The sequence below is a fragment of the Meriones unguiculatus genome, chromosome 7, assembly GCF_030254825.1.
Source record: "Meriones unguiculatus strain TT.TT164.6M chromosome 7, Bangor_MerUng_6.1, whole genome shotgun sequence".
Lineage (NCBI taxonomy): Eukaryota > Metazoa > Chordata > Mammalia > Rodentia > Muridae > Meriones > Meriones unguiculatus.
In genome coordinates this window covers 34,614,588-34,636,358 of record NC_083355.1, presented here as the reverse complement: position 1 = coordinate 34,636,358, position 21,771 = coordinate 34,614,588, and the positions used below count along the sequence as shown (strand labels likewise).

At 48.1% G+C, this 21,771-nt stretch overlaps 1 long non-coding RNA gene across 1 annotated transcript; it reads right to left on the bottom strand.

Moving 5' to 3' along the window:
• Positions 1–3,896: 3,896 nt before the first annotated feature.
• LOC132655403 (uncharacterized) lies at positions 3,897–5,460 on the bottom strand. Its single transcript, XR_009593218.1, has 2 exons — positions 5,294–5,460; positions 3,897–4,335 (listed from the first exon to the last, which is right to left on the bottom strand). It is a non-coding gene; the product is annotated as an uncharacterized LOC132655403 (long non-coding RNA).
• Between the last annotated feature and the right edge of the window lie 16,311 nt (positions 5,461–21,771).

The following is a 21,771-nucleotide window of genomic DNA, read 5'->3' as shown; positions in this document are numbered from 1 at the left end:
GGGCCACTGAGCCACGTGTCCCTTGAGCCTTTCTGCCCTACCAGGTGAGAGCTCTTTTCCCCCCTCCCCCCGTGTTTCTATCCTAAAGATACCACAACTTTCTAAATACTGCCACCCCAAGACAATCCCTGGTTTAAGATGTAGCGCTGTCACCTTCTGGCTTGTTTTTAACCAACAAGGTCATTTCTTTGTTTATGACTTGGAGACAATGTCTAAGCGCTTGCCTGGTTCTTAGGATTGTGGAGGGGTTCTTCCCTTCCTCCCCTCTTTTCTCTCCCTTCTTCTTCTTAAGAGTTTCACCATGTAGCTCAGATCAGCCTTGAACTCACAATCCTCCCTCTGGGCTGAGTGCTGCAATTACAGGTGTTCCACCGGTTCCTGCTTGACTGTGTGTGAAAGGGCCTCGCTGCTGCACAGCCTCTGACCCTGAAGTTCATGGAGTAAGAGGCCAAACACTAGTCTCCCACTTCACTGCTTCTCCTAAGGGGAGGACAATCCTTTCCCTTTGCAGAGTCTGACAATGAAGACAGAGTCTGAACTCTGAGGATTTTATCCTTTTCATCTGTCTCATGAGAGAAGAAAACTGAAAATTCCACTTAGTTTGTTAATCATCAGCCCTCAGGCACTGGGCTTGGTACCCCATGTAGCCACCTCCCAGGAGAGCAGCCAGAGGTCAGGGAGATGAAGAAATGTCTGCAGGTCATGGTCTAAGTCCACAACTGGCTTCAAACCCAGGTTGCTCTCGATCAGCGGTTCTCAGCCTGTGGGTTGAGACTTATTTTTTTTGGGGGGGGGTGTTTTGCATATCAGATATACATTATGTACATTATGATTCATCACAGTAGCAAAAGTAAAGTTATGAAATAACAAGAAAAATCATTTTATGGCTGGGGGTCCCTGCAACATAAGGAACTGTGTTAAAGGGTCGCAGCATTAGGACGGTCGGGAAACACTGTTGAATGTGGAAGATTTTGCTTTTCTCTAAACTATCGCTTTTGTCACCTTGACTGTCACCGCTCCACTCTGCCCTCTTTCCTCTGAGGCTGCCGGATCCAAGAGATGTGCATACTTTCATGGCGTTTGCATTAACTAACAGGGAAATAAAGATGCCTAACTAATTTCAAGGCTTGGAGTGTACAAAATGGTGGAGACTGACCCTTTTAGGGGCTCATAGCTCACAGCTGCCTCTACCAACCCCAGCCGCCAGCCCTACCTGGGCTGTGGGGCTGCCAGTTCCCGCAGACTCCAGTTATCGCCTACAGGTAGCTGGGTTCTGTTCTACCCTCTCCACAGAGATGACAGTGGGTATTCTTGGGGAAAGTCTTCAAAGCCATGCGGCTAAGGTAACAGAGCTAGGACAGCCTTCTCTTGCCTTTCCAATGCCGGGGCACACTGTACTTCCTCAGAATGACCTGGAAGAGACTTGTTTGGAAATTGCTTCTCTTAAATACCCATAATTCCTAGCCGGATGCCTGAAGCAAGGGCCGGGTCTGTAAAATGACATGGCTCCATTAGGGATGGTGGAAACTATGCGGGCTGCTTTTAATAGCATTAAATGCAGCCTGGCACAGGCTTCCTTCTCTCTAGGCTCCACGTGCTCGGCTGTTTGGACTGCGAGTTTCGGCGTCTCCTCAGGGCAGTGGCTGGATCTCAATCTACTCCAGACTCGGCATGGCCATCTTGGGCAGTAAGCTCCAGCCAGGTACACTGGAGACTCCAAAGTATTTTCTGGCCCAAGAAAATGAACTTTTGGCATCCTTTTTATATCATCAGTATAAGGCAGTAAAAAGAGTTTGGGACTGGGTGTGAGGCTGCGTGGGCCCAGTCCTGGGATTATCATGTGCTGGCTGTGGGACTTGTCCTTTTCCCCAGCTGTCTTTCCTTCTTCCATGCCACCGCTCACATCCCTTGTAGCAGCTCAGGATTCAGTGAAGAGTATCTTCAGATGGTGTATTTCTTCATCACAACAGGGTTCCGTCTGTATCCACAGCAGGGCTTTTTTCTTACTTTTTGAATTTTACTTCATTCTTTCCAAATAGCCAATGTTTGTTGGGATGGTTATATATCTTATAAACTTTGTCTCTCTATGTTGCCCAGGCTGCCCTGAAACGCTTGTTCCTTTTACCTCCAGAGTTCTGGGACTCACAGGTGGTCACTAGCCACATCTAGACTGTAAATGAATTGATAAGCAGTGTATTGGTAGAAGGTGCTTTTCCTTCCTTCAGGGAGCCGAGATCAAAAGTGGAGGCTCCAGAGAGACCGGCAAGTAAAGTTGGGTCTCTGCGCAAAGGCTGGGCTCGCTGCCACTCCTGCGATGCTCTGGGCTCTATGCCATCCTCTCAGGGTTGCTTTACCAGAGCTTTGGGTGGAGAGGCCCGGCCAGGCAGGGGGCAGAGGATGGGCTCATTAGACACGTGCCTAATCTCTGCGAACCAGTTGCCAGGCATGTTAATTAGGGGTAATAAAATACAGCCCATATCTTGGGCTTATAGTGGAATAATACAGATAAAACATGTGTACAAATCCAAGTTGCTGCCCTTCCCCCAGCCTAGGATGCCATTCTGCATGTTTCATGTTAGATGCTTAAAAGATGTGGGACTTTTCTTCTTCTTCTTCTTCTTCTTCTTCTTCTTCTTCTTCTTCTTCTTCTTCTTCAGGGAAATTCTATTTATTGCCTTTTGGGGGCTTTATTGCCTCTACTGTCACACAGTTAAGCCTCCTCTGCCAGATGCCAAAGCCTGGACCCACGTGTAGTTAGGTGTACAATGCCAACTGCAGGCAGCAGGCAGACGAGGGCCTGGGGAGACTCACACCTGGTCTTTTCAGGACCCTGAGCCCTTCTCACTACCCAGGGCCTCGGGGCTCAGTGTCACGGGAGGGACTACTTCTAGCCAATCATCTTCCCCGTCCACGGAAAACCCAGTGACCCTGGGGATAAGTCAGGTCCTGAAAGAAGGCCTGGGGGCATGCAATTGTAATCCTAGCACTCTGGAGGGAGAGGGGAAAAGATCAAGGCTGGTCTTGACCACATACCAAGTTAGAGAGCAGCCTGGGCTATGAGGGATCCTGTATCAGAATACATCCTCCTCACCCCACCCCTGCCAAATTCCCTTTACAGCTTTGCCACGGGGTGTGCTCAGAAACCTTGGTAAAGTCTTTCTCCTACTCGGTTTCTCCCAGAAGCCAACCTTCTAGAACTCGATTTAAGGACCAAACAAGACGCTTTTAAATGAAACACTATTAAGCAAAAGAGCTGTAACCATGGCCCTTCCTGGTCTGTTAGTGTCAGTACGGTCCATGCTCATTTCTGCATTTCCATGGGAGAAAAACCAAACCGAAACCCAAAATGTGGCTTTTTATAAGCTTAAGGCAGGGCTCGATTACCAAAGTGTGGGCCAATCTCATTGGCTCTAAGAGGCGGATGATTTAGCGTCATCACCTGCCTTATCGTTATCCTTGAGCCGCCTGCATCTTTGGCTTCTGAGGAGGTCAATTTCCGGCGCGCACAGGAAAGCCCATGGCTGTGGCAGGGAACAATCGGCCACAGTGCTCCCGGCCTGCTGTTGATCCTTTCATTTCCTCCAGCGGGCTCCTGCCGGGGCACTGGGTTCTGAGTTCTCTGCTCCTCTCTCTCTTTTAGACCAATCATTCACCACAGCCGGGAGCACCCCGGTTTGCTGTCCAGCTACTGCTGCGTAAGGCAAGATGGCTAATTGGGACTGGGCTCAGCCGAATGGCGAGAAGGATTTCAAGGAGCCCGTTCAGTGGACCTTAAATATCCTGACCACAAATTTACAGCCCAGGCCGCCACGGAGGAAGCGTGAGTCAGAGGCGCGGCTGCTGCTGAGGCAAGGTCTCTGCAATGACATTTTTCACGCTTTTAATAAACCACCGTATTATTAGAACTCACTAAAGCTGAATTTAATGAAAATCTTGGGCCCGAAGGCCTGAATTTTTCTTTTGTATTACAAAATGAAACCAACTGGTCCAATTCAAATTAACCCCAGGAAAAAAAAATAGAGTTTTAAATTTTCTTTCTTTCGTTTTCTCTTTCTCCCCTTTTCCATCCATGTTCTCATTTTCAAATTTCACTGCATTTCAGTCTCTCTCAGAAGAGGAAGAACGGTACAAGATGAAGTAAAACACAGGCACACCCTCTCATCACCACACTGTCAGAGAATTTTAAAGAGAGAACGAGAAGGCAGCGACGACAAAACTGCAAGGCTCTCTCCAGTTGCATCTGAGCCTCAAATCTGATTTAAAAAAATCCAAATTTAGGAGTGCTCGTTTCGATCAGTCCCGTCCACCGTCCACGCCTCCACAACACCGGTGATCCTAAACAGAAATAACGAGGACAAATTCTCAATTTTTCAAACTTCCGGAGTTGAGTTTTTGGAAACTACCCTGGGGGAGGGGATGGGGGCTGCCAGGCACCTGGCTTCCAAGGGCTCCGCGGCCTGCCCGGAAACCGGAAATGGCTCCATTGCGGCTTCCGTACCTGTAGGAGCTCGTGAAAAGACACCTTTTCCTCCCTTGCAGCTAGGTTCGTAAGCAAACGAATGCGCGCTTTTCAACCATCCACCGAGTTTGGCACTTATTTGCCCAATGAGAGCAGGTTATCCCCGTGGAGCAGAAAGGAGCAGTGCCTTCTCCTGACTTTGCCCCGCTGTCCTGGAATTGCCACCTGAGTTCCTGGGCTTCTCGGCTACCAAAGGTGGGCGAGAGAGGTGGTCTCAAACTCAGCCTGGAGCACAGAGGGAGGCAGAGAGGGGCCTTGGGAAGGGCCCTGCCCGAGCCGCTTTTGTCTTGGCCCATTCCTCCTTTTGGGACCGGGCTGGGCTCTAATTCCTGCAGGGAAGTCCCTGCTTGGCATCGAGGCTGGCCTCAGGCATAAGATCCTAATTATTTGAATGGTATTTGTTTTCATAGCGCTCTCTCTCTCTCTCTCTCTTTTTAATGTGTCCAGGTCGATGGCATTTTAATGCCTTATTAAACAGGGGTTTTACAGCAGTCTGTCTGTGCAGTCTCTGGGCCCATGCCTGTACTTTGTGTGCAGGGATTTTTATCTTTCCTGCTGGCCAAAAATATTTTCCGAATTCCCCATAAAAGTTTTCGAGATTTCCTAAGACAAATAGAGCCCCACCAGCTCCGAAATGACCCCGATGCCGTTGGAATTACAGACGCGGGCCCTCTCTCGTGTTTACACTAAAGAACTGAACTGACTTATGTTCATTAAATGCCCTTCTCAGTGCAACGAGTTTGCACCACCAACGTACACAAAAACATAGCCTACCTGGGATGGCCCCCCAGAACCACGTCTTTTGCTGGTTTCTTCCAGCCCCTCGGATGGTCGCCTTGGCTTTGAAGAGTAGAGTGGCGTCCTCATTGTGGGGTTTACAGAAGGGCCGTGTGGAGCCAACAACTGGGCCTGCCATAGGAAGACCGACCTTCACAAGGGAAATCAGCTGGGCCCTTAGGTTTACGTGACAATTTTTAAGGGCGAATGAGAATGCACTGTTGTTTTGCACATAGAAGCTTAATTTAGACAGGACAGGAAGCCACAGGTCAGGCTTCTGTGTAAAAGAGAACATGTAACGTGCGCACAGGTGTGCTCTTGCAGGCACGTGCGCCCACACATGCGTGCAAACCTCAAGACAGGCAATGGCAACAAAAGCCAATGCCAGTTTCTTCACTCAAAGCTGAAAAGTATTTCAGGTTTGGGGGTGCAGCTCAGTTGGTACAGGACTGGCCTAGGGAGCATAAAGCTTGGGTTTGACTCCCCAGCGTCACATGGACTGGCTGTGATAGCATGTGCCTAGAATGCCGGTACTCAGCACAGGCAGGGGTCATCCTCCGCTACATGAGGAATTCCCGGACAGCCTGAGGTATGTGAAACCCCGTCTCAGTAAACCAATATTTATGAAGAGGATTTCAGTGGGGCAAATATGAGCAGAATAAAGTGATTATAGGTAGATGAAAATGTTTACATGAAAGCCTTTATTTTGTATAGTTAAAAATAAAATAAGGCCAGGTGGTGGTGGTGGTGCACGCCTGTAATCCCAGCACTCAGGAGGCAGAGGCAGAGGCAGAGGCAGGTGGATCTCTGTGAGTTCAAGGCCAGCCTGGTCTTCAACGTGACAGCCCAGGCTACCCAGAGAAGCCCCTGTCTTAAAAAACCCAGAATAAACAAACAAATAAATACCCCGAAGAAAGATTACATGTGAATACATCGCAGGGTTGTTACTGAGATCTTAGGGGCGTGTTTGATGTGTGTAAACATCTGGTGCAGAGGCACTTGCCTACCGTGAGCAGGGCTCTGGGTTTCATCTCCTGACTGAAAAACGAAACAGCCAACCAACCAAGCACAAAGACTCAATGACTGGCACCAGTGTTTGTACATCACAAGGTCAGAAGGTAGGTCAGGTCTCCCAGGGGTGGAAGGATAAGCCATCACGTGAGATGTGCTAAGATCTCAGCACTGAATCAGGGTTTGAGCCATGCACAGCTGTAAGCTACAGAACAAGAATGTGGATTTAGATCTGAACCTAGGCAGACTCTGCTGTCTGTATCGGGGACATGCTGAAATGAACCCAGCTTCTGCAGTGCAGCTTCATGATGGCCTGACCGTATGCACTCATTCTACTTAGGAGGCGTCACCAGCCCTTTCCATGCTGGCTGGAAAAGCTCCCTTTCACTTTTGACTCTACTGGATCATTTTTGAGCATTGCCATCTTGGTGGCGCTTCATTAAAAATACCACTTTTACCATTCAGGACATTATCCTGGGGAAAGACTGACTGAGATGTATGGCCCATGAGGACACTCCCGCTTCTTCCATGTCTGCTGGCACTGGGCGGGCCACAGCCAAAGATGGAAGCTGCTTGAAGCCCGCAGTAGGAAAGGATCACTAATGAGGGCTTATGTTCATGCTTCTATGGCTAAAGCCAGCCATTTAGTTAACTAAGACTTTCCAATTTCTTGGAATCAATGGCTACTTTCATTTCAAGAAATATTGTTTCACCCCCTGAAACTCAGTTTGATTCCTTTTAAAGTCAGCTCAGCTTTTTAAAAAATATTACTTTTTCTGATGTTCACAATCTCATCTTTTTTTTTACATTTACTTATTCTTAAACATACTTTAAAATAATCTGTAGATGATGATTATTATGTGAGGTTTGTCTGCCGTTTACTGCGTCAAGTGACACTACGCAACAGAATATTTCCTTCTATTGCTTTATAATTTTGTAGGAACTCATCCCAAGCCAGATTTTACCCACAGCTAGTTTCCTGTAGAACAATTTCATTTGCATTAGGAAACTAACAGTTGTTAGTCACATATGGCGACACCTGCCTGTAATCATGGCCCTGGGAGACAGAGAAAAGACAAGTGAAGTTTGTGCCCAGCCTGGGTTACACTAGCGAGACTGCTTACAATAATAACAACAACAATGGTAATAATAATGGTAGCTATAATAAAAGCTAGACAAAAAATCTTTTCTGTTGATTTTCATCTTGTGGAGTATTAGACTGCTCAAGCAGTATAAAGCCTCAGTAAGGACTGAGGGCATTTCTTTGTCCTGAGATGACAACATGGCTGAGAAGGTAAAGACACTTGTGTCCAGGCCTGCCGGCCTGGGCTCTGTCTCCAGAGCACACGGCGGTTGGAGAGAACTGAGTCATGCACGCTACGCTCGGCCAGCCCCTGACATGCGCGCAAGTACACAAAGCTAGTACAATTTCAAGAAATTCCTTTTCTTGCTCTGGGTGGGAGTTTTGTCTTTGTGTTAGCCATTGATGACGGCCTCAGTATCCACCTTTCTTCTACGCTTCCCTGTCGGTTAAAGCTCAAGCTTCTGGCAACCTTGAGGAATGAAGGACGGAGGACTTGCACAAACTCATCACAGACCCGCAGTGACAGGCGGCATGGTACTGTTGCCAAGTGACGGATGGAGCGGACTGCAGACACGGAGCCACACGGTGATGGCTGGATGACAGGGGGACAGTCCCACGGCGGGAAAGGACGTGCTCAGCCCATTGACATTCACAGGAAACAAAGTGTGATGCCTGACCCACCCCGTATGCGTTCACTTCCAACTGGTGTGGTCCAACTATGAAATACGAAACAGCAGCATGTTTAAAGACTTGCATGATGCCTCCATGACCTGGAGCCTGGACACACAGAATCCACTAACTACAACAGAAGATTGACATAGGGTCAACTAAAACCCTATGTGTCTTGAAATATGCCATTAGCACAAGAAGGAGCTCAATGCAGAACAGAAGACGATTAAGATTTCATACGTATATACATATGTTCATTCATATACACACATGTTTACTCATATACACGTACTTATTCATATAACACATGTCTGTTCATATACACATATACATATATGCTTATTCTTATATACATGTATGTTTATACACACACACACACACACACATATATATATATTTAAAGTCAAATAAATACAAATATCCCTATGGAAGGATGGGAAAAGACTTGCTGACAACAGAGGGTAGACTTTGGGATGTCCTCTTCAATTGCTTCTCTACTTTATTATCGTGTGTGTGTGTGTGTGTGTCTGTGTGTGTCTGTGTGTGTGTGTGTAACCATGAGGATACAGACACACCATGACATGTTTGTGGAGGTGAGAGGAAAGTCTTGGTGTCAGTCCTTCCCGCTGCTATGTTTGAGGCCGAGTCTCTCTTGGTGTTTGCAAGTGTGTACTCCAGGCTAGCCCTTGAGCATCAGGTGAGTCCTCCCCCTCCTAGGGTTACAAACAGGTTTCAGCAGGCTCAGCTTTCACCCGCCACGCCGTCTCCCACCCTGCCATATTTGTTTTGAGACGGGGCCGTTCTTCTCTGAACCTGGAACCCACCGTTTGGGATTCAAACTTGGGTCCTTAGGCTTACACAGCAAGTGTTTTCCCCACTGCACCATCTCCCCGGTCCCTTTGGTTAGATGCATTTAAACTCTCTCCGGTAGGGGCATTTTCCTGCATGTGTGCATATGTGTAACACACGCATGCCTGATGCCATGGATTTCCTGGACCTGGAGTTACAGTCAGTTGTGAGCTGTCATGTGGGTGCTGGGAATTGAACTCAGGTCCTCTGGAAGAGCAGCCAGTGCTCTTAACCGCTGAGCCATCTCTACAGCTCAAGTCAGATTGGCTTTCTCCTCGCCATCCTTGAGCTTTGCGTACAGTGCTTTGGTGCCGGCTGGATCTGTTCCCGAGCTGCCAGCAACCGTTGGTTGCTTCCTGCCAATTCAAATACACACTCAGTTTCCAAGCACCAAGGTTCAACCCGGCGCTTGCAGCTCTCGCTTGAAATCTGAATACGTCAGCTTCCTCAAAGTCGTTTTGGGACTACCCGTGTATCTTCAAACATTTGAACACGTTTTAAGCAGCCATCTCTCAGTGTCTGGACTGGACGAGAGGGTATTTCCGGTCTCTTCATGTCTCTGGTTAATAACAATTCACACACACCTTTTACGCCTGTCACTCCATCCCTAAGGAAATCCGGAGGAGCGTCACCTCTTGGGAACACTGCCTGCTTGCCCCCTCCTCTCAGTTCTCTGTATCGTGCGGTGTGCCAGTGGGCAGGTCCCTCCTTTTCCGTGTGTCCTTCCCAGTGTCCCCACCAGACCTATTCCCGTAACTATGTGACCAGATACCACACATGTCCCCTTCGAATGAAGAGCTGACATTGTCTTCATCAAGCCCTGGGTCAAGCTACAGTCGCCACGCTCCACAAGCTCAGCCAATCATGATGTCTACTCTTTAGGCCACAAGTGGCCACCCCCCCTCCCAGGTGCCGCTGAGGTCCTTAGGAATGTGGACATTATCAGCATTGATTTGCAAATTCTCTCCACACCCCAGAGATTACTGACGGTTCTGTAGTTCTTAGATATTTTCATCTTCAGATTTCACCGCAATAAATATTTTCTCCATCTGCCTTATTCTGAGTTGAGGGGGTCCTGCCGTGATTCACACATCTCTAAGTACTTCAGTGGAAAGAGCATGGTTTACCATGGTAAAGTTTCCCACGGGTGGGCTGAATTCTGAAAAAAAAAAAAAAAAAAAAGACTGGTTACCTTTTTCATTGCTGTGGCAAAATACTAGACTTTTGCAACTTAAGAAAGGAGGGGGGTTATTTGGGTTCACTGCTTGAGGGTGCAGTCCACTGTGGCAGGAGAGGCGCGGCAGCAGGAGCTTGGGGGGGCTGATCCCATGGAGTCTGGTGGGAAGCTGAGACACTCCGAGTGCTGGTAATGCAGCTTGATTTCTCATTGTTATAGAGTCTGTGGAATGGCAGCTCACACTTGGGGTAGCTCTTCACACCTCAACTAACCCTGATCTACAATATGCCCTCAAAGGCAGAGGCGCGCAGAACTCTGTGAGTTCAAGAACAGCCTGGTCTACAAATTGCATCCCAGACAAAAAAAAAAAAAAAAGTTTAGCGACACCTTCACAGACATTCCCAGAGGCTCTGTCTATGGTGATTCTAGGTCCCATCAAACTGACGGCCAAGATCAGCCATCATCAACGCCACCTTGTATACACAGTAAACAAAATATTTCTGCATTTTTGAGGACAACATATGCAAACGATTCAAATGCAATTTGACCAACTTATCCTGACGTCCACATCAAAGCCCCAGTGGTTGCTGGGATAGAGCATGGACCACAAGAGGAGACTCCATGGGCAGATATGTTTGGAAGCGGGAACTTTAAAGTACCTGCAAAAGCGTAAACTCCACAGCCATTTCTGAAAAAGTTTCTTCTTTCTTTGTAAAAGTCATATGTGCTTAGGTGAAGCATCTTCTCATTCTGCAGAGTGACGTCTCCCTGCTGTTCAGTCTCTAAGGTTTCAGTGACGCTGAGAGAGAAAGGCACAAACCAGGCCAGACGTGGCAGTCACAGCTTCTTCCTCCAGGCTCTGAGAAGCAGAGTGGGGCACAGATCTGTAGTCTAGGAGCTTTGTCACGTGTGCCACCGAAGCAAAAACCTTGCGGACAATTACCTCCCTTGGTGTAGGCCACGAGCAAGGAGTTTCTGTCAGCTTCTTCCCTCGTGTCTCCAAACTTACTGCTTTCCTTTCTTGTGCTTACGCTGTGCTAGGCACTTATTTGAATACTTTCCCCTTATGGTTTTTTTAAGTGGGTGTTTCTGAGTTGGAGCGGGACCATACTTTCTAGTGCAGCATGGCTGCTTATTCATCTTCAGGTCCAGTAGTTTCCATTTGGTGGTTTGGGTTTTCTATCTTCTTTCTTCTTGAGATGGGGGTCTCACTGTGCAGCCCTGGCTGGCATTGAAGTTGCACACCCAACTGCCTCGGCCTTCCTAGTTTTGGGATTAAAGACGTGTGTCGCCACACCTGGCTTGTTTTTTGTTTTTGTTTGTTTGTTTTGTTTTTTAACTTTTCTAGTTAGACAATAAGATATTGGTAATGTTCCAACCTATCTTCTTTCCCTTCTCTGTTCTCTCCCTTCATTTTTCCACCTAATTTTTGTTGTTAGAAAAAAAAAAAAGAGACTTTGCCCACAGTGATAACTAAACATAATAACAGATCGTGTATCCTGACTCTTTCTATTAAAAGTTTTCATGGCGCACAGGCACTTTGACTGCAGGTGTGCACATATACCATGTGTGTGACCGGTATCCATGGAGACCAGAAGAGAGGATCAGATCTCTTGGAACTAGAAGTACAGATAGTTGTGAGCTGCCGTGTGGGTGCTGGGAATTGAACCTGGGCTCTCTGGAAGAGCAGCCAGTGCTCGTAACCACTGAGTAATCCAGTTCCTTGTCCTGGCTTCAAAATTGAAATCCTTCTAGTACTTTCTAGTGCTTTGTTTTTTGTGCATATGTCTGGTAGGTATGTATGTGCTCGTGCTGGTATTCATGCACATAACGTGAAGGCGAAAGGCCAACATTTCACACCTTCTTGATCATGCTCCACCTTATTTTTTGAGGCAGGGTCTCCCACTGAACTCAGATGTGCACTGATTCAGCCAGGTTGTATGGCCGCTAAGATCAAGGGGTACCCCTGTCTCCCTGCACCCAGCATTGGGGTGACAGATGAACGCCATCATTCCTGGCTTTTCTATGGCGCTAAAGATCTGAACTCAGGCCTCACCTCTCAAGGCCACCTTCCCCCGGGGCTTTATTCTTCTGCCTTCATTTGATTTGTATTTGATTATTACATCTGTTTCCATTTGCTCTGTTGTCTATCGTTTAGCTCCTTTCATTACCTTTTCTTTTTCTTGCCGTTCTGAATGATTTCTTTTATGACTAACTCAATACTCTGTTCTTGTATGAAGTCCATATCCAGTAAAGAGATCCCTTCTCTCCTGGGTGCAGACACTTGCATTCCTGTTACCGTCTGCGTGTTGTTAGCTGAGATCCTGTAGCTACCTCACATTTGAAGCCTTCAAAGCTGAACACAAAGAACCCACCCCACCCCCACCCCATGGGTTCTAGGCAGACTCTGATGAGGCACTAACCCTGCTCAATCTGAGTCAGAAACCTGTTCAGCCTTGTGTCTTTACCTCTTCCCTCTCCTCACGTAGTACTGACAAACAAATGCTTTTACACAAGGCCAAAGCCTGAGAAGGGCAGAACCTGAATTCTCACGTGCAAGTCGCTATGAATGGTGTGAGTGTGGCATAGTCCCAGCATGTGTAGTAGTGGAAAGAAAAATATAGTTCAAGCCAGGCATGTTGGCCCATGCCTTCAGCACTCAGGAAGCAGAGGCAGGTGGATTGCTCTGAGTTCAAGGCCAGCCTGGTTTACAAATTCAGTCCTAGGACACCCACGGAGAAACCCTCCCTTGAAAAAACAAGCCAAGAGGTGGGGAAGGGGAGGAAGAGAGACAGAGACAGACAGATACACAGATACACACACGCATACACACACACAGAGAGAGAGAGAGAGAGAGAGAGAGGGAGAGAGAGAGAGAGAGAATACAGTCCAAATTTGAAACTAGGGCTGCAGATGCAGCTTGTTGATAGGGCACCTCCTTAGCATGCCTGAGACCCTAGGTTTGAGCCCCAGTACCCCATAAATTGGAAAAGGTCATGCAAACTTGTAATCCTAGCACTGAGGGTTTAGAGACAAGGGAAGTAGAAACTTAAGGTCATCTAAACCACAAAATGAGTTCAAAGTCAGCCTGGCTTATGTGAGACTTTGTCTCAAAAACAAAACAAACAACCCCAAACAAAAACAAAAAACAACAACAACAAACAAGCTTAAACAAAAATAAAAACAACAAAACTAACTACAGACATTTTGCTACAAGGAAGCTGCCCAGCTGGCCTCAGAGTGGACAGTGGCCTGCTTACTAAAACCCTCTGGCAGAACCTTCCTCCCTCGGTGAGGCCTCAGAGTGGACAGTGGCCCTGCTTACTAAAACCCTCTGGCAGAACCTTCCTCCCACGGCGAAAGCTTTGAGAAGGCTGAATTTCCCTCTGATAAAGTCGGAGGGCCTGAGCTTCAGCCGAGAAGGAGCGGGAATGAAGGTCGGGGTGACCTGGATTGTGGATCTGTCACGGGAAGAGACGAGGGAGACAAGGCAGAAGGGAAGAGAGAGAGGAGACAAGAAACTAGAGAGAGACAAGGCCAGAAGGCTAGGAAACCAGACCGAGAGAGAGAAAGCCCCTTTCTCCCTGGGAAACAGCCTCTGCAGCGGGGACATTAGGACAGTGACACCCCACACTCACTTCCTCCTCTGCTGCTGCCGGAGCAGTGTAGGTCGCTGTGGCTCCCCTGGGACCCTCATAAAAGTATACTACGCATAACTGCCTGGTGTGAGTGGTGCTGAAGGAAACTGAGGGTGAAGGCAATAAAATGAAGTGTGGCCTCCTCACATCACCTCCCTGGAGGCTGCAGGTCTGGCAGCGACCCAGGGCCCAAGAAAGACAGCTCAGGACTGTGTCCTTTCCTCAAGGAAGTGGGGCATGAGTGAGTGTGTGTGTGTGTGTGTGTGTGTGTGTGTGTGTGGGAGCAGCCAGAGGTTCGGGGAGGCTAGAGAGGGGCCTAACACAAGAAAACTATAACTGTACTACAAATCACCATGGGATGGGGGTGGATTACGCAGAGGACGGTAGACTGACCACGAAGTCAGTGTGTCGGGAACAAGTATTGATCGAGATGAAGATAAAATAAGATTGAGGTATACGAGAACCCCCACATGTGATGAGAGCGGCGCGCGTACCACCTACAGCACCAACACGGGAAGATGTGAATGAGCTAAGATTATGCCAGTTGTATGTTATATAAGATTATAACATAGTTATAGGACTATGCTGTCGTTAGGCCAGCAGCCTAATTCTTCCTTCTTCTTCTTGTTCTTCTTCTTGTTCTTCTTCTTCTTGTTCTTCTTCTTGTTCTTCTTCTTGTTCTTCTTCTTGTTCTTCTTCTTGTTCTTCTTCTTGTTCTTCTTCTTGTTCTTCTTCTTGTTCTTCTTCTTGTTCTTCTTCTTGTTCTTCTTCTTGTTCTTCTTGTTGTTCTTCTTGTTGTTGTTGTTGTTGTTGTTGTTCTTCTTCTTCTTCTTCTTCTTCTTCTTCTTCTTCTTCTTCTTCTTCTTCTTCTTCTTCTTCTTCCTGCATGTGTCTGTGTGTCTGTTGGTGTGGCATGCATGTATAGATGTATGTATGTGTATGGGTATGTCAGGAAGAGATGCACACACGTTTGTGTGCGTGCTTATAGAAGCCAGAGGCGGACAGGAATCTCTGCTCTTTTACCTTGTTCATTGAGGTGGAGTCTCAGTTGAATAGAACTTGCTCAGTCTGGTAGCTAAGGAAGTTAGCTTGCTCTGGGCAGTCCCTCTCCATCTTCTGAATGTGGGCTCCGGGGCAGGCCTACCTGACATTGATGTGTGTGCTGAGGACACAAACTCACGTCCTCACGTCAGCTCGGCAAGCACTTCAGGGAGCCATCTCCCTCGCCCCAGAGCCCTGCATTTTACAAAGAAGCCTTGGCCAGTTGCACAGGTGCCCATCTGTCATCCTAGCACTCTCATGGCAGAAGGACCAAGACTGCGAGGTCTGTCTAGACTGAGCAGCAAGACTGTCTCAGAACAAAAGATAGACTTAAGCTCGGTGTTTTCTGACTAACGAATGAAAAATTTGTTAAAGTAACTCAGAATAGAAAACTGATAAATGAACAGATGTCACAGACCAAGTCAGGGAGAGTGGAGTAAAGGGACGAATGGCTTGAGTGAGTACTTGAGACCTAAAATTGATATTTTTTTACTAGAATTTTTTTTTTCCTGAATAATGAACATAAAAAAACAAACCTAGGTGGATCTAATTGTTGTGTTAAGACCAAGAATCTGTCTGGGCACGATGGCGCACACTTGTCATCCCAACACTCCAGGAGGCAGAGGCAGGGGGAGCTCTGGGAGTGGGAGTCCAGCCTGTTCTACACAGGGAGTCCAGGACAGGAAAGGCTACACAGAGAAACCCCATTTCAAAGAGAGAGAGAGAGAGGGAGAGAGAGAGAGAGAAAGAACCTGGAAGATGTAGCAGTGTCCAATCCCAGCACTTGGAAAGCTGAGGCAGGAAGATCATGAATCTGGACACAGAACACAAACAGCAAAATCAGCAATTGTGGTACCAATTCTGCTGCGGTGAGCTGAGAATTGGCTTGCAATAAAGCGCAGGGGAGATGGAGCTGGGGGCTTCGAACTAAGAGCTCTGAAAAGATTCTCCACCACACTTCAGAGCAGACTGTGGTACCTAACATCCACGAGAGGGTCTGTGTATCTCTATTTGGTAGTACGTTATGCATGACAGGGAGAGAGTGTCCACGCGGTATCTGTGAGTGAAATTTGTGAATCAGAATGCCCTATTGTACTTTGTCCTGAGAGATCTTCCCCAAGGTTTAACTGGGGGGGGGGGAGAAAGACTTTTCACAGGACAAGCACATGACTTGTGGGGTGCCGAGTTAGAACAGCTTCCAACAGTGTTAAAATGCATGAGCACTTAAAGAAAAGACCCGTAAGCTGTGGCTCCAACGCTCTCCTGCTACATGACAGCCTTCACAGAGCCGAGTGTGCGGGGCAGGTCTGGGATCCCGGGGGAGGGGAGGCCTGTGGCAGGGCGTGGGCGGGCTGAGCGCTGACTGGAGCTCAGGGCTCACCTCTCCTAGGGATCAGAACAGGCTTGTGGAGAGCTGCGTTCCAGGTAGGCGCTAGATCACTTTCTGCATCATCCCCATGGATTTCACAAGGGAGGAAGACAGGCCCCAGGCCCCGAGCCCCATCGAAGGCCTACGAGCTTGAGGATGTTACAACCAAGGCGTGGTTTACACACTGGGGTTATGGTCCAGGGGAGATGGCTCAGTGGGTAAGGGCTTTTTTCTGCTGACCAAGCACGATGTTCAGGTCCCCAGCACCTACCTCAAAGGCCAGGCATGGCTGCTTGTGCTTGTGACCCCAGCACTGTTGGGGAGGGGTGTAGAGACAGGAGGATGGCTGGGGTTTGCTAGTCAGCTGGCCTCCCCTTCATCAGCAAGCTCAAGGTTCAAGGAGAGACTGCCTCAAAGTGATAGGGCAGAGGGTGATACAGGAGGACCCCCCCCATCCTCCTGACTTCTGCACGCACATGCATGGACCATACACTCACAGACGGACAAACAGCGATAGACCCAGCTTTGTACAACGCTGGCTTTCACACTCCCATCACCCTAAGGAGAGCCAGGCATTCCTCTTTACAATTTCCTACTGAAATTTCTGTTCTTAGGAACAACAACAAAAATTGGGGGGCTCTGATGGTTGCTTGAGACTAAGCAGAATTTCCGTTAGAGCAGGTGAAAGTTATCAACCAAAGCCTGCACTCTCTGGGGGCCCTCTAGAGACAGACTCCAGCTTTGGGGTGGGTGTGTGTGTGGGGGGGTGTAAAATAAACACAATCAACTCCAGATTTCTCCCAGTCAACAGAGGGAGCAGGGGAACCACTTACTCAGGGTGAACGAACCCCCCAGCCTCTTCTTGCTCCTTGAGAAGCAGGTGTTTGAGAAATGGAAACTCTTGCTCTGAGGAAGTCAGCACAAATAAGTAAGAAGCAGGTCAGCCCTGTAAGGCCAAGCACCGGCTAAGGCGTAGACTACTTGAAGAAGTCTGCAGATCAGCAAATAGAATCACACTGGAAGAAAAGCCCACGAGACCGGAAGCCACGCTCTGAAGAGAGCATAGGCCTGGCTGGGAAGTGTGAGAGATGGGCCACCTAACTGAGAATCACTCAGAACTCACTCGGAGCCAGCCACCATTTCATACCCCTTAGGTCGCCGGGGCCTGGAACGTCGGGTAAAACCCAGACTCACGGGAGCTGCGGCTCGAGTAAATGCTTTCACCTCATAGCCACTCTGTAGGTCCTTGGTTGTTAACTTAGAGATCGGGTCTCATCTCTCACAGCTCTGGCTGTTCCGAGACTCACGATCCTCCTGCCTCAGCCGCTCAGCTGTTAGGATGGTTTGCATTTTTCTGGTGAATTAGCCAACAAGGAATCTGAGGTTAGAGTGTCTTCTGTGAGGTCCGAAGTCCTGGAGTTGGACTGTCTTCTCTGCTGTCCGCAGCCCTCGGACTGAGGGTGTTGTTGCTGCTGAGAATCTCTCCACTGGCTGGAATGTTCTCCCCAGAGACAGATGACGCTGGTGGCCTGGGGGTAGGCTGAGTGTGGATGGTGTGTGGCCGGCTGTCACCTTTCCCGGGATCCAGCACTACTGGTGGCTGGGACGCACGCCTCCTGGTCCTGGTTCTTTTTCTTAATGTGACAACCCCACCCTTGAGGAGACCACACTCTTCCAGCTGCCCTAGCTGAGGTGGGTGAGTGTAAGGCCCAGGTCATCTGAGTGGGCATTCTCTGAGCAGACACTTCTCCCCTACCCCAGCTCTCACACCCGGGATGCCCCTGCCAGAGCTCCTTGTTACGCTGGGGTTTACAAAGTCACTTGGGGGATATGGGATTCAGCTGCTTGCTAGAGCATTTGCCCAGCATATCCAGGATCCTGTGTCCGGCTCTCAGGGCAAAGGGAAGAAGGAAAGACTTCTTTCAAGCTACACCTGTAATCCCAGCACCTCCAGGGAGGCAGGGGCAGGCATATCTCTGAGTTTGAGTCTAGCCTGGTCTACAAAGCAAGTCCAGGACAGCCAAGGCTACATAGAGAAACTCTGTCTCAACAAAAAGCAAATAAACAAGCAGGCAAGCAAGCAAACAAACAAATGAAATCAAGACAGCAGTAGCATGAGTTCAAGGTCAACCAGGACTACATACTGAATTCCAGGATAGTCTGAGGCACATAGAGATAAACTAAACTGAAACAAATAAGCAATTTGTTACCAAGTAAGCAAGTACTTTGAAAGTCTTTATAGGCAGTTGTGACCTGCTATGTGGGTGATGGGAACTGAACTCATGCTCTCTGGAAGAGCAAGCCAGTGCTTTTAACCGCTGAGCCATCTCTCCAGCCCTCTGCAGTGGAAATCTTAACTGAAGTGTTTGTCATCTTTTTCTGAATGTCCACTGCAGAAATGTCTTCATTTTTCTCTGGTGCCTGTTTTTAAAAAACAGGGTCTCATATGGTAGTGGCACACACCTTTAAACCCCTTCACCTCACTGAAGCATAATATATATGTATAAAATTTAACTCATATCTCTCTACTATTTGTAGAGACTAATAAAATAGAGATGTAAAAGCAAACGTGTTTTATGGCATAACAAATACCCACTGTTATTTTTATGATAAAAATAAATTGACAACTAGTAAATAGATATTTTCTGAAATGTAACTACGTTCTTTCTTGACCTTAGGTTTGTCATGGGGATTAGAGACCTTTGAGGTAGACCCATGCCTTCTGTTCGGCGTCGGATGTGTATGCGAGGACATTGTTGAGACTTCTTACCATTAGGAGAAAGCTAATTTCTCCTGGTCAAAACAGTGAAATCTGTATTCCACCCTCAGCTCTGGGCAGAGACAGGACGTTCTGGTTGGCTCAGAAGATTAGAACACTAACATCAAGAATTAATTCATCGGGGCCTGTCATTTAGCTAGACTGCAGGCTGGGAGATAATAAATCTGACTTACTTGAAGACATGAAGGAGATGAGAGAAACAATTACCACTCTGGAATCACATGTTCTCTTGAAAGTAACACCTGTGCTTGAAAAGAAATTCAATAACCACATTGGCTCATCAAAAACAAACAAACAAACAAACAAACACAAAAAACAAAACAACAAAAACAAACAAACAAACAAACAAAACAGGGTTTTGAATGGTAGTGGTGGCACATAAGTTTAATCCCAGTACTCGGGAGGCAGAGACAGGAGGATTCCTGAGTTTGAGGCCAGCCTGGTCTACAGAGAGAGTTTCAAGACAGCCAAGACTACACAGAAAAACCCTCAAAAAACCAAAGCCAACCCCCTCAAAACAAAACAAAACAAAACAAAAAATCCAAACACACAGAGAGACAGGGTCTCACTGTGTATGTATGTATGTATGTATGTATGTATATGTGTGTGTATGTATGTATATATGTGTGTGTGTGTATGTATATATGTATAGCTCTGCCCAGCTGCCTAGCTTGGGGCTTGTTATGGTATGTACACCAGGCTGGCCTCAAACTCACAGAGATCTGCAGTAGAAATCTTTTATATATATATAATTTTTATTTTATGTGCATTAGTGTTTTACCTACACGTGCATCTGTTGAATCCCTTGGGACTGGAGTTACAGGCAGTTGTGACCTGCTTGGTGGGTGCTGGGAACTGACCTCGGGCCCTCTGGAAGAGCAAGCCGGTGCTTTTAACCGCTGAGCCCTCTCTCCAGCCCCTGCAGTGGGAATCCTAACTGAAGGGTTTCGTCGTCGTTTCTTGACTATTGACTACAGAGACGTCTTCATTTTTTCCTGATGCCTATACTTTGGCACCCAAAATGGCCAGTCTAGCACGTGCTGGGTGTGTAAGTGAAGAGGCTTTTTGCTATGTATAATTAAACTTTTACGAAAAGATAACGGTCCCTACTTCATAAGAAAAGGAGATGGAGGTTCGAGTGTGTACTGGTCCAGGCTATGTAGCCTGTGACACTTGTTGCTGGGGGCCCAAGGTTGATATTCTGTGCCTGTCATCCAGTTCCCTAGAGGCTGAAGCCAGGAGGGCCACGAAGTTGAGCCCAGCCAGGGATACACAGTGAGACTCTGTCTCAAAGATAACCAGATGAAGATAAAAACAATAAAAACCCGGAATCAGCTGCCCATTCCAGCTCGCTGTCAGGGTGCCTGAAGTTGGAAATCCAGATGTGGCTGAAGGCCTGGGCAGCTGGAGGTCCTGGAGGTGGTACAGGCGAGTCGCATAGTGCCCTGCTCTACAATTACACCGACCCTAGCTGTCTGTGCCGCCCTGGCTCTGTGTGGCTGGGATCCAGCTATCTGGCGAGCCGATAAAACTACGCTCTCAAGGCACTGGATGAGACATCTCTGCGGCAGGTCCTCGTTACATCCCCCACCAATGATTCAGAAACCCATTTTGACCCAACAAAGCTTTGGGAATGTTTATAGAGAACCTCCCCCCCCCCAAAAAAAAATGTCTGACTCTAAAAATGTATCTATTTTTGAGCACCCAGCTTAGAAACAGCGAGGAGACTAGGTGCCAAACTTCAGCCCAGAGTGAGTTTTTACGACCCAGGCTGTAAACCTATGAAATTAGGGGTTTAAAATGGAAATGCTGACACAATCTGCACTTCGTAGAATGTCAGGGGCTGGTGGCGGGGCGGCGATCTCTGCTTGTTGCTGCAGGGAATTTGGGTAGGGGGAGATTCCTCGCAGCTTGGGGAAACTTCCTGTCCAGTTTTGGGGCCCCTGGTTCTCTTCCCTAGACCGCCCCAGCCCCACTGTGGCCTGGCTGGGAAAGGCAGCTCAGCTCCAGGCCCATCTGGAGATGTTCAGTGCGAGGCCCAGCCAGGCTGCAGAGCCCAGCCTACAGGGGCCTCTCCGGTTTCAGGCTCCCTGGTGCTGCCCTGGCTGGCTGGGCCCCAGACCCTTTCAACCTGGAGCCTTCCAAGACACGTTGTGGGCCTATGTTCCTTCACTGCCTTCCTCCGAGGCCCTTCTGTGACTGAGCAGGGAGCCATTTCTAAAGCGTCCAGGGCTCACTAATGGTTCCTGGCTGGAACTGAGTTAGTGCCCTTCTAGAAGGCCAGTGTGTGTATTAAAAGCTTTCCCTCTTATGGCAACAAAGCGATCTGTAATGACTGCTGTCTGAATGTTATTCAGAATTAGCCAGGCTTTGAGCATGGAGACTGAGTCATATTGCCCAGATTCAAAACCTCACTACCTAACCAAATGGAACCACTGTTGAGTTTAGGCAAACTGCTTAGTATTCCCTAGGTGAGCAAGGCCCTTTTCTCTTTGAAAGCAGAGGCAGGATGGGACAGGTGCCAAAGGGATGGGAGGTGAGAGGACAGAAGCTAAGGGGTCAGGTTCTGAGGACCTGCCCATGAAGGAGGTCAAGAGAGGGAGTGAAGAGGGGACTGGATACTGGTGACTGCAGATGACATTTTTGTGTGCTTTATGGTTTACAGTTGTAGCTGAAGAATCCCAGCATCCCTGGGAGGTGGGCTTAATCTCTAAAGACCCTGGCTCTGAGGAGCAAAGCAGCCTGGCTGAGGACATGAGGGGAGGAAATGGAAAGCCCAGGCTTGAGCCGAGCATCCTGGCCCTGAGTTTGACACTCTTCATGGGTTCGCGGATTCCCACAGAGTACCCAGGCAGTGG